Source organism: Echinops telfairi, unplaced genomic scaffold, assembly GCF_000313985.2.
Source record: "Echinops telfairi isolate 266 unplaced genomic scaffold, ASM31398v2 ScPeMD7_9;HRSCAF=40, whole genome shotgun sequence".
NCBI lineage: Eukaryota > Metazoa > Chordata > Mammalia > Afrosoricida > Tenrecidae > Echinops > Echinops telfairi.
This window is the reverse complement of record NW_022103906.1, coordinates 20,175,033-20,187,550: the sequence shown is the minus strand read 5'-3', so window position 1 is coordinate 20,187,550 and position 12,518 is coordinate 20,175,033.

Below are 12,518 nucleotides of genomic sequence, written 5' to 3'. Positions count from 1 at the left end.
AAAAAAAAAAAAGAATGTTCAAAGAACAAGACTTGTAAGACCCACAAGAGAAAACTGTCAATGGTTCTGAACTCGTTCCTAAATGATTTGCTGGATGCACTCCTGGCTAATGGAGTAGCCACTATGATTATATTTTCCAGCTTCGTTTTAGTGCGTTGCTCTCACAGGTAGCTTTGAGTATTAAAGTTCTGATGCTGCTGCCACCGCAGCTAAGGGCAACTCATTCTCTACTCCAGTGGGGGGAGTCACAGATCAGCTCCGCTGGTGTGCATCAGGCTTGGACTGTAATATGGCCAAGATCTGCCCCCCTCATAGCTCGGGGGTGTCCTCAAAAGGAGGTAAGTCAGGCAAACCTGGCCTCTGTGCAGAATGTACTTGTGTGACCGCCACCCCCACAGTCTCATTTGCAACCAGAGTTCTGTGGTTAGTGCAGAACGGGTGATGTTGACAGAGCCTGCAAGGCCGTCCCAACCACAGAGGCAGAGCTGTCTGCTCACATGGGGTGGGAGGTAAACTCCTAGGCTCCTGAAAACGCCTTTTAGGGAAGTAGTGGTGCCAGCCTTGCCCAAAGTACCGAGGATGACAGCGCAGCCCCCACACAAAGCTTACTCCACCCCAGAAAGATCCTGACTGAGGAGGAACATGACAGCCATCAGGTTGGCCTGTTTGAACTGTTCCCTAACCAGTGAAGTAACCGATGAAGAAGCTGGATTCTGTCCTGTGTTTAGAGATGGGTTACTGCAGGGGAGGGATATAGCAGGTGCAGAAAGGGACCGATTCGAGATGATAACATCGTAACACAGTTGATGCCAGGTCCCTCCGTCCTCAATCTTTCTTTCTCCCTCTCACCTCTGAAGTCTCTCGTACATGTAATGGAAAACCCAAGTTAAACACGGTCTCTACAATTTTTGAATTGGGGTTTATTCTAAGCGAGTTGTTGTTGGTTCTCTTAGCCAATTATACTTCTGCCAGTTATGGCAAGTTGGTCTCCGAGCAATGCTCTGTCCACGTAGAGCTGGGGGCGCTGAGTGGGCGCAGGGGTAGAATTCTCGCCTGCCCTCCTGGGAGCATGGAATGGTGGCCGGCCAAGGTAACTCCACAGTCCCAATGCGGGGGACTCATGGGTCACCGTGAATCATCAGCTAACGACAGCCCGGTGCCCAGCCTGAGGCCAGACAGTGGTGGGTCGTTTCTCCTTAGAATGAGCAACCGACAGCACCTGCAGACCCTCTTCTTCAGGGGAACAATACCCCGCCAGCGCAGGGATCCTTGTGAAGGCGTTGTTGGTCCACAGTAGCTGAGGATGAACGAAGGCTGACCGCGGTGCCTTTTGTTGTGCCCCGAGTTGGGGAGGCTAACAATACTGCTGAGTAGGAAGGTATTTCTGGTTCTTAGTTCATGGACAGTTTGAGTCTGAATGAATGTTAATTTAACCAAATAACTCTTGCACATCTATCTAGTTCTAGAGCAATTGATGTTCCCCCCGCCCCCCGACCTTTTTTATTTAATCATTTTATTGGGGGCTCTTACAGCTCTTATAACAATCCATACATCCATGGTATCAAGGGCATTTGTACATATGTTGCCATCATCTTTTCAGAAGTTTCTTTCTACTTGAGCGCTTGGTATCAGCTCATCCTTTTTGTCTCCCGCCCACCCCCTCATGAACCCTTGATAAATTATAAATTATTATTATTTCATATCTTACACCTCCTGCTGTCTCTCTTCACCAATGTTTCTGTGGTTCGTCACCCTGGGTTGGAGGATAGAGGTTGATCATGACATTGCCCCTTTCTTCCCCCACCTTCCTCCCCCTACCCTCATGGTACCGCTACTCTCATTGTTGCTCCCAAGGGGGTTATCTGTCCTGGGTTCCGTGTGTCAAGAGCTCGTATCTGTACCAGTGTACATGCTCCTGTATAGCTGGATTTGTAAGGTAGAACTGGGGTCATGACAGTGGGGGGAGGAAGCATAGCATTAAAGAACTAGAGGAATGTTGTCTGTTTCATCGGTGCTATACTGCACCCTGGCTGGCTCATCCCTTCCTTGTGACCCTTCTGTGAGGGGGTGTCCAATTGTCCACAGATGGGTCTCCATTCCTAGCCCCCTCATTTGCATTGATATGATTGTTTGTTTGGGGTCTTCTGATGCCTAATAACTGATCCTGTTGACACCTCATGATCACACAGGCTGATGTGCTTCTTCCATGTGGCCTTTGTGGCTTCCCTTCCCGTTCATCTTCAAGCCTTTAAGACCCCAATCTTTTGATAGCCAGGCACCATCAGGATTCTTCACCGTATTTGCTTATGCACCCATTTAGTCTTCAGCCATCCTGTCGGGAAGGATGCCATTGACCTCTTGATGAGACAAATTCTGCTGACAAATGCTCTACTGTTGAACCATCCTTGCACTTTTAGGACAGAATTTATTTAACCAATTTCTATCGTTCTTTTCACAGAGAGCTGGATGCGGCCCACTGGCATTTTATTTTGCATCTCTATCCATAGTTGCATTTTATTCTATTTGAACACATAAACATTTGGGTTTATTATTAAATAACATGTGATTTTCACGTGGTTTTCTTTTAGTTGGGTTTATACTTTTTTGATATTTTAATAGGTTTTTCTGTCAGAATTATTCTTAATTTAGTTTGAAAATGAAATTTAAAACAAGAAGCAACCCATCTTTTCCTATGCTCTGAAATAGTTTTATCGCACTCAACTGGCATATTCCTTAAATCTAGCCCCTTTTCTGTGCAGGGTCACAAAGACGTTGGAGTAGCCTCAATGGCTGTGAGTTATTTCAGTGAAATTCTTGCCTCGATAGCTAAGCCTGGCATGTTCTTGAGACGTAACATTTTCACCACCTTATAAATCTTTTTATGCTCTTTGCCTCTGCTCAGTTTTTCCCATTTGTTGGCTCATTTACATTTTCTTAGTGAATTCTGTTTTCCATTATGATGTTGACAATTATCCAAGAACTGCACAGCCTAGCCTCATGGAGAATTGCTTCTCCACATCTGTATTCCTAACTCCTTTTTTATCATTAATTTTTCATCTTTGGACTTTTCTTTGAGGAGCCCTGGCAGCGTAGTGGTTATGTGTTGAACTGCTAACTGCAGGGTTAATGGTTTGAAACCACCAGCTGCTCCCCTGGAGAAAGATGAGGCTTTCTAATTCCGAAAAGAGTTACGGTCTCAGAGACTCACAGGGGCAGTCAACTTGATGGCAGTAAATCTGGGTGGGCTTATTTTTTTATCTTGACATTTGATTAGATTCATTTTAGGATCCCTGGTGGTGCAGCACTTAAGCTCGTGGGTGGTAACCAAGAGATTAACAGTTCAAATCCACCAGGGGCTCCAGGGAGAGAGAGCTGGTCATCTGCTTCCATGAAGGAAGAGTCTAGCAACCCCTCTAGACAGGCCTACGCTGTCACATGGGGTCCCTATGAGGCAAATACCAACCGCCCAGCAGCATCAACTGCAGATTCATGTCAGTGGCCTGCTTCTACTGAAGGTGTTTTATAGAACATTAAGTACAACATGGGGCTATTTCAAGTTTCCTATTGTTCACATTGTAGGTAAATAGGAGACCTTTCCTGTCTTCAAACACTACACCACTCTGAAGAATTCTAACACGGCACCTAGACAAGGAATTCCAACAGCCGCTTTACACATAAGAAGACTGAAGTCAAGAGAAACCTTTAGCAACTCACATGAGCACTCAAAACTCAGCTCCCAGGACCTGTGCTCAGCACTCCAAGGACGGGTCAAGTCCAAACTCAACAGGACGGAAATTAAGAGGCAATTTTTCAATGGGAGTTTCCCTCCAGGAAGAACAAAAGTGAGTCTTTCTCTCCTCTTAAGAGAATTTTTGTGTACATGGCATGAGTTGGTTTACCTTTTTTTTTTTCTTTTCTTTCTGAGAAACAAACCCTGAGGCATAATTTTATGGAAGGGAAGGGCTGGCTAACATCCTACCCCTGGAACATGACTAAGAAATGATGATGCGGGTAATAACCCCGAGGCTCTGTCCTGATCCAGTGAGCAAGTTAGTCAGTGTGTGAGGATATGCACTTCGTTATTCTGGAAGACCGGGGAGTTCTACATATTGCTCAAAAGTGAAATTAATGGTCCTGGGATGAAGTCCTATCTTGAGATTGGGGACCACACAATAAGAAGGGACTTTAATAATGTTACTGACAAGTTAAATATTAGAGGTCTGGGATTAAGCTATCAGTAAAGGGCTCTGCTGTGAAGAATAACTTTCAGAACATGCAAATGCAAAAGCTCCCTCTCTGAGATAACATGCCATAAAACTTGGTGTCACCCTTAAAAATAAAATGTCTTTTGAGTGGAAAGGTGCACAACAAAGCGTACACCCGTGGACGCTTTCTCCATGTCTATTTCCATGACAGTGGTTACATCATATACATCATCATCCCGGCTGTCTCTAGCCACATTATTGCACCTCCATTAACTTAAACTTTGCTCCTTGAAGTTCTTATCTGTGCTTCAGAAAAGCTCCTATCAGTTTGATCTCGACCAGATCATTTGCTAAAGGGGCACCATGCCCAAGGCAAACATTCTTGAACTAACAGCGAAAACTAAACTCTCCACCTCCAAGTCGATTGGACTCCTAGCAGCCCTCTAGGACAGGGGAAAACTGCCTTTTGAGACGCTTGGGGGTTTCTATTCTTTATGGGAGTGGAAACCCTCATTTTTCTCCATCAGAACACCTGATGGTTTTGAACTGCTGACCTTGCGATTAACAACCCAAGGAACCCAGGTACCAGGGCTCTTGTGCTTTAACTTAAAAATGGCTTTATGCAATAGTTTGGGTTCAAGGCTTCATGATGATTCCTGAGTGAAAAACTCAGAGGTCCTCTCGGTCTCAATGGACCCAGTGGGTCTGGCTTCCATATAAATTAAAAGTTCTGTTCCTCATTGTAAACAGTTTTTCCTCCTTTTGACCAGGATCCATCTATTGAATCGCTAATCAAAATATTCAGTAATAGTGCTAGCACCACCCCTTTCTTCTGGTCTCATAGCAAAGGAGGTAGAAGCTCATGAAGACACTTCAGCTTGCAATCCATTCCCTTTTCGATTCATGGGTCTCCTTCTTTCTCTGCCACTCCAGGCAAATAGAGACTAGGAGCTGTATCATGTGTTGGTGCGGGGGTGGGGGGCAGTAAGCTTTTAAGACCCCAGACATTATTCAGAGGACTAGGAGGCCGGGTAGACTTGAGAAACAAATCCAGTGACAGTGATATATGTATAAGAGAGAAGCTTCATATCAAGAAGGGATTGTATACCAGGAAAGCATCCCAGTCCAGTCTAACTCAAGGCTGTAAGTCCAAAAACATTAAGATTCAAAGAATAAATCACCATAGTTGTGGACTGAATCATGTCCCCACCCCCAAAATGCGTCAACTTCATTAGGACACGAATCTAAGCATTATGTAATCGTCCTTCATTTTGTAATCTGATGTAATTATCCTCTGTGTTGTAAATCCTAAATTCATTATGTCAATGACACCAGGACTAAGGGCAGTTATGCTCATGAAGAAGACCATCTATCGGATTGGTTCTATATTGAGTTTTTTTGAGATACAGAATAGATAAAAGTAAGCAGCAATCGAAAGAGTTCATTGTCACTAAGAAGGAAGAGCTGGGTAGAGCATGTCCTTTGGACCAGGGCTTCTTTGCTGAGGAAATCCTGGACCTCCCAGGAATGCTGGGTCTACAAGAGCCAGCCATCCCCCAGATCTACCAGAGAAGGAAGCCTACCCCTAAAGCTAGTGCCTTGAATTTGAACTTCTAGCCTCTGAAACTGTGAGACTAAGAACTCTGCATGTGAAAGCCATCCATGTGTGGTCTTTTTGCTATAGCAGAACTAGGTAACTAAGACACGTGGACTTTTAGCTTCATAGGTATATGTATATATATGTAACTGGGATTAAAAAGGCGCTTTTGTTATTATAACCAACTACAGGGATTTTTACATAAAATAATACATTTCTGTTGAAACACTGCATGGTGGGAGGGGAAAAATGAGGACTTGATGCTGGGGGCTTAAGTGGAGAGGAAATGTTTTGAGAATGATGAGGGCAATGAATGTACGAATGCGCTTTACACAATTGATGTATGTATGGATTGTGATAAGAGTTGTATGAGCCCCTAATAAAATGATTTAAATAAATAAATAAAACAGAAAAAAATGGAAAAAACAAAACAAAAGAAACACTGCATGGAAATTGAGAGTCACTTTTTGTGTTACTGCCTCTGACAATGTCACCCGGTACACTCTGTACCCCTAACAGCCCACTAGCGACATCCAGCCTAATGATAGTGACATTTGACAAGTTGTGTAGCCACTATTCCTACGCTGATGCCAGTTTTCCCATTGTCATAAACGAAAATGGACTATTGCCCTCCAAATGTTATCCTCCCCCTTGCCCAGCTTGTCCCTGGAAACCACTAGTAACCATGGGACTCTTTAGCATTACCTCTTCTTGTCATTTCAAGTAAGAGAAGCCATACAAGATGATTGGCTTCTTCACTCAGCATACTATCTCCAGGATCCATCCACCTTGTGGCATTATCCAGACTTCGTTTTCCTTTCAGACGAAGTAGTGTGACAATCTCTCTGTGGACCGCATTTGGTTTCTCCATTCATCGGTTGATGGGCATTTGACTGTTGGCGAGTCACTTTTATAGTGCCCACCTTTTTAAAATTCTAGGAGTCCTTGGGTGGTATAAATGGTTAACCACTCGCCTGCGAAACAAAAGGTGGTTCAAATCTACTCAACGTTCTTTGGAAGAACCTTCTGGGAATCTGCTCCTGAAAGGCCAAGCAATACCTGAAAAACCCTATGAAGCAAAGTTCTATTCTGCTTCCCCCGGGTGGCTGTGAGTTGGAATCACCTCAAAAGCAAAACACGTTCAGCGGCTGGATTACGAAGGGTTGGTGGTTCAAGTTCATTCAGAGATACCTCAGAAACAAGACTGATGACCTGCTTCCAGAAACGCAGACGTTGGAAAGCCCTGTAGCACGCAGTTCTACTTTGACAAACGGCGTTGCCACGAGTCAGTCAACTGGACGGAAACAGTCTCCTCCTTGAACATTATTACAATTCTGTGCTAATTTGGGGTTGTCCTCTCGAGAAGAGAAAGGGATTACCATGAGCAAATCGGAATTCTGCGGAAGAAGACTGTCAAAGGAACGGAACATTAGTTCCAATTTCGGTACGCTCACAAACGTGACAAGCCTTTGAGAATAGGATCCATCTGGTGCTGGTTCCGCAGTGGCAACAGGCCCACCTTGCTGCTAAGCATCCCTTCAAAATGTCGGGAAGGCCCCAAGGTGTGTCTGTCAGCATCCACAAACGGCCCCTGGCCATTTGGTCTCTTTTTCTGCTGATATGGTGCCCGAGAAGTGGCTTAAACACAACCTACCTGACCTTGCCTCGTACATGAACCTTTCCCATAGATATTGCCACAGCTTCTAGCACCATTATCTTGACCAGGCCCTGTCCATGCATGCCTCCGTGCCCTCTTTACCATTGTACCCACTCCTTACTGATCCCCATGACTCGATTCCAGAGATTAGGTTGTTACTCAAAAAGAGAGGACGACTACATCGTGATATAACAGCCAAACCACTGAGAATCACAGCCAGCCAAACTGACATATAATCTTCACCACCACAGCCAGCAGACTGCCAGACATACGCCACTTTTGCAAAAGATAATTGGAGAGAAGATTTCTTTGCTATTGCCATGAATGTGAAATGTCAGCTAATGGGCTAGTTTGACAAGTGAGCAGTAAGTAAGGATTTGCTCGGTGAGTCCCGCAGCAGTTGCTAGTGTGCTACAATCTTCTGGAAGTTTCAGGAAACCTTCCCAAGGTGGACGGTATCTTTTCACAAATAGTTGCCCGTGGAAATTATCTTCCTGTACACATAATGGGCCAAAGTGACACAGTTGTTTAAAAATGCTCGCACTGTAGCCCTTGTATGCACTGTGCTGATCTCCTGTCATTTCAAGAATTCTGGCCTCATTTCCCCTCATTCCAGAATCTGAAAATGTTCATGTTAATCCTATCTGTTGAATCAAGGTAAAACTCATGGTCATGAAATCTGTTTTGTAGTAGTGCCCTTAAACCAAACACTCATTGCCATCTAGTAGATTCCAATGCACAGCAACGTGGTAGGGCAAAGTGGAACTGCCCTTGTGGGTTTATTTATTTTTTGATCATTTTATTAGGGGCTCATACAACTCTTATCACAATCCATACATACATCAACTGTGTAAAGCACATTTGTACATTCATTGCCCTCATCATTCTCAAAACATTTGCTCTCCACTTAAGCCCCTGGCATCAGGTCCCCCCCCCCCATGAACCCTTGATAATTTATAAATTATTATTTTGTCATATCTTGTCCTGTCCAACGCCTCCCTTCACCCACTTTTCTGTTGTCCGGGAGAAGGTCACATATCGATCCTTATAATCAGTTCTCCCTTTCCAACCCACTCTCCCTCTATGCTCCCAGTATCGCCACTCACACCACTGGTCCTGAAGGGATCATCCGCCCTGGATTCCCTGTATTTCCAGTTCTTATCTGTACCAGTGTACACCCTCTGGTCTAGCCAGACTTGCATGATAGAATTCGGATCATGATAGTGAGGAAGCATTTATGAACTAGAGGAAAGTTGTATTTTTCATCATTGCTACATTGCACCCTGTCTGGCTGGTCTCCTCCCCACAGAGCAGCTGGTGGTTTCGAACTGCTGACCTTGGGTTAGCAGCCCAACGCATAACCTCTCCATCACCAGGGCTCTGTTTGGTAGTGCTCTGTTTGGTAATTAGAACCTTGAAATTGCCTTTCGCTGGGGCATGTCTGGGTGGTGGCACAGCCTGAGAACGGCGGAATTCTTTGTGGCCGATGCGCGCGCAGGGAAGAGTAGTACTGGAGTGGGGGACAGGGACGGGCTGGAGGGACTGTGTCTGGGGCTGTCACCCCTCTACCAGCTTGGCTGGCCCTGTGGTGGGTGGGGGTGGGGCCCAGAAGATGTATGTGCAGTCTGCACCAGCCCCACAGGCATCTGGCAGCCTGTTTAACTTGTTTCTTCCAGGCAAGGGATGAGAGCCTCTCTACTCACAGTGCTCGCGTGGTTTCAGCACACCGCCTGGCCCACGTGAGTGGCCAGGCCCATGAGCCTTCAGAGCTCCTGTTGCTGCCCTGGTGAGGGATGTTGCCACGGTGGAAAAGTGACTGCTTCCTGCATTGAAGAAAATGTTTGCCGAGCTGGGGAGGAATCCTGCTGAGCGAGGGGCTGCTTGAGAGGCTCCAAGGTCTTTTGCTGCTGGGAATGAAACCTCCCCACCAGCAGACACCAAGGTAAGTAACGTTAAATCTGTCAGATAGAATTTTAAAAAGATAAGGAGGAGAATTAAAGCCAGAGTAAAACAATACTGGCATAGTGCTTATGAAATTAATGTGCCGGGAGATGCACACTATGCAAAAACATATAACAGACATGCATGTTCTTTGTGTAAAAATTAGATAGTGAGGTTTTTAAATGTATTGTTCTTATCAGCTGCTGTAGTTCCCGGGAGGCACCACAGGTCAGCATCAGACTATGAAGTAAAAGGTTGGTGGTTCAAACCCACCCAGAGGTACCTTGGCAGCAAGGCATGGCAATCTATTTCTGAAAGGCCATTGCCACAAAAATCCTCCAGAGCACAGGTCTACGCTGCACACACGAGCTGCCATGAGTGAGAGCTGATATTAAAAGTATCCGCTTCTGTGATTGCTTTTGGTGGTGCTTACAGATTAAAACAGACTAGGAAGAAAGGCCTGGTGATCTACTTCCCTGAAAACCAGCCAGCGGAAACCCTGTGGATCACAAGCGTCCAAGCCACAGTTGATCATGAGGACGGCACAGGACCAGGCAAGATCTTATTACTTTGTGCACGGACGCATCCTGAGCTGAAGGACCCACAAAACACCAGCCAACAGCAACTCTTCAGAGCAGAGTTCACCGGGGCTAGACAGGGAGACAAGTGCCAAAGCCAGACATTCATGTTCTCAGAATTGCCTCTTTCCTCTGGTTGCAAAGGTTTGCTGTGAGGGCAAGCTTGACTACGAGATAGCTTCTCTTCCAAGAATCTCAATCCTTTATGCAAACAGACTTCCGAGAGGAGAGCCTCACTGAGATGCTTCCCTTGTCTTCCTAGTCTAACGCTTGGCAGCCTCCAGCCCTCCACTCCCTCGAAAGGTGGGGATCATTGTCTGATCAGTGGTTGGCAAAATATGGTCTATGGGCCAGCTGTGGTCTGCCATGTGCTTTCATACAGTCTGCAAACTAAGAATGTAAAAAATATAGTTAATGAAAAAAATTTTAAAAGGCATATCACTTCAAGGTATATGGACTTCCATTTCTGTGTCCATTCATAAAAGGTTTTATTTTATTGGAACATAGCCACACTCCGTTATTTACATGTTGTCTATGGCTGCTCTGGGGCCATTGGTCATTTCAGTAGTAGAATTTTTGCTTCCCATGTGAGAGACCTGGGTTTGATTCATCTCATATGCAGCTACCACCTCTCCTGCACGGGAGGCTTGCGTTGCTGTGATGCTGAACAGGTGTCAGTGGAGATTCCAGACTAAGACAACTAGGAAGAAAGGCCTGGAGATCTACTTTTTTTTTGGGGGGGGAGTAAAAAAACAACAACAAAAAACCAACCCTGTGTATCACAGCGACCAGATCTGCAATTGATCTCGTTCCATTATGCATCAGGTCACCACGGGTCAAAGTGGGCAAGGCAGCAGCTAATCATAGCAACAACACAGCTGCCTTCCCATTACAACTGCAGGGAGTATTTGCAACAGAAACTATATGCCCCTGTGTGTGTGCATGTGTGTGTGTGTGTACACACTACGTATATGGACCATGGAGCCCTGGTAGCATAGTATAGGGTGGTATAGTGCTGGGCTGCTAAGTTCAAGGTCAGCAGTTTGAAACCACCAGCTGTACTGCAGGAGCAATACGGGACTTTCTACTCCTGTAAAGATTTACCTTCTCAGAAACCCATACCGGCAATTCTACCCTGTCCTATAGGGTTGCTACGAATCAGAATTGACTCAATGGCTGTGAGTTTGGTTTTGAATACACACACACACACACACACACACACCTCTATAGGGCCCTTTGCAACGAACAACAACTGCATGAACTTAAAAGAGCATGGATGCCCGAAGCAGACTGCCTGGAGTTGGATCTAATTCTGCTACTTACTACCTGGGCATTGCTCTTAAGACTTCTAAGCGTCACCCGAGACTCTCTCCACATTTGTAAAATGGAAATGAGGAGCTACATTTCTCACATTAGCTGGTGGGGGATTAAACGTCTAGATTCAGAAAAGGCACAAGTTTAAAATCGTTAATTAGTGTTTCTCCACAGCTGGTGATCGTGGATCATGGATCTGTCTATAGTAAATAAAATTTCTGTTTTCTCAGCTGACCACAAAGTAATAGGGGGGGGGGACCTGCTGAATTACACTCATCTAGACACTAGAGTTGCATAAGGGAATATAGAACACAAGAGTGTACCAATAAGGAATGAAACTTCACTACCATCACAAATAAAGGTCAGATGGAAGCATTGAACTTCCTGTGTTTGCTCTATAGTCCAGGGACCTCAGCAACCAAATAGCTTTCTTGTACGTTGTTTTTGAAGAGCCAAACTCCAACTCACTGCCTTCGAGACAATTCTGACTCAAAGTGACCCTATAGGACAGAGTAGAATTGCCCCTGTGGGCTTCCAAGACTGTAACTCTATAGGAGCAGAAAGCCTCATTTTTCTCCTGTGGAGCAGCTAGTGGTTTCAAACTTTTGACCTTCAGGTTAGCAGCCCAATACATAACCCATGGTGCCACCAGGGCTCCATTTGTTTTGAAGAGCACTGGATAATCTTTCTTTTATTTTTCATCTTCCCGTATTGCTTCACATGCACACGGAAGCTGGACCGTGGATCAGGAAGCCCACAGAAGACCCGGTGCTTTGGGATCACGGTGCTGGAACGGAATCTTGAAGGCATCATGGACTGCAAGAGCAATGAGGAACTATTTTGGAAGAAGTACAGCCAGAATGCCCCTTAGGATTTCAAGCTGTTGTCTCATGTATTAGGACACGTTCTCAGGAGAGATCAGTCCCTGGGAAAGGTAAGCTAGAGTGTCCCTGGTAAAGTAGAGGATCCTTGGCGACATGGATGGACACAGTCGCTTCCACAGTGAGTCCAAGCGTTGCAACATTGAGGGGAGGGTGCAGGAGGGGCAATCTTTCATGCTGTTGTACAGACGGTACTTCAGAAGAACAACACGGTCACTTCCAGGTAGATATACAATTGTATTCACTGTGATCATAATGTAGCTATGGGTTGGAATCCGTGGAAGCTGATTTGGTTTTGGGTTGCACATACAATTTATTCTCACTTAAACTTGCATCACATTTTTT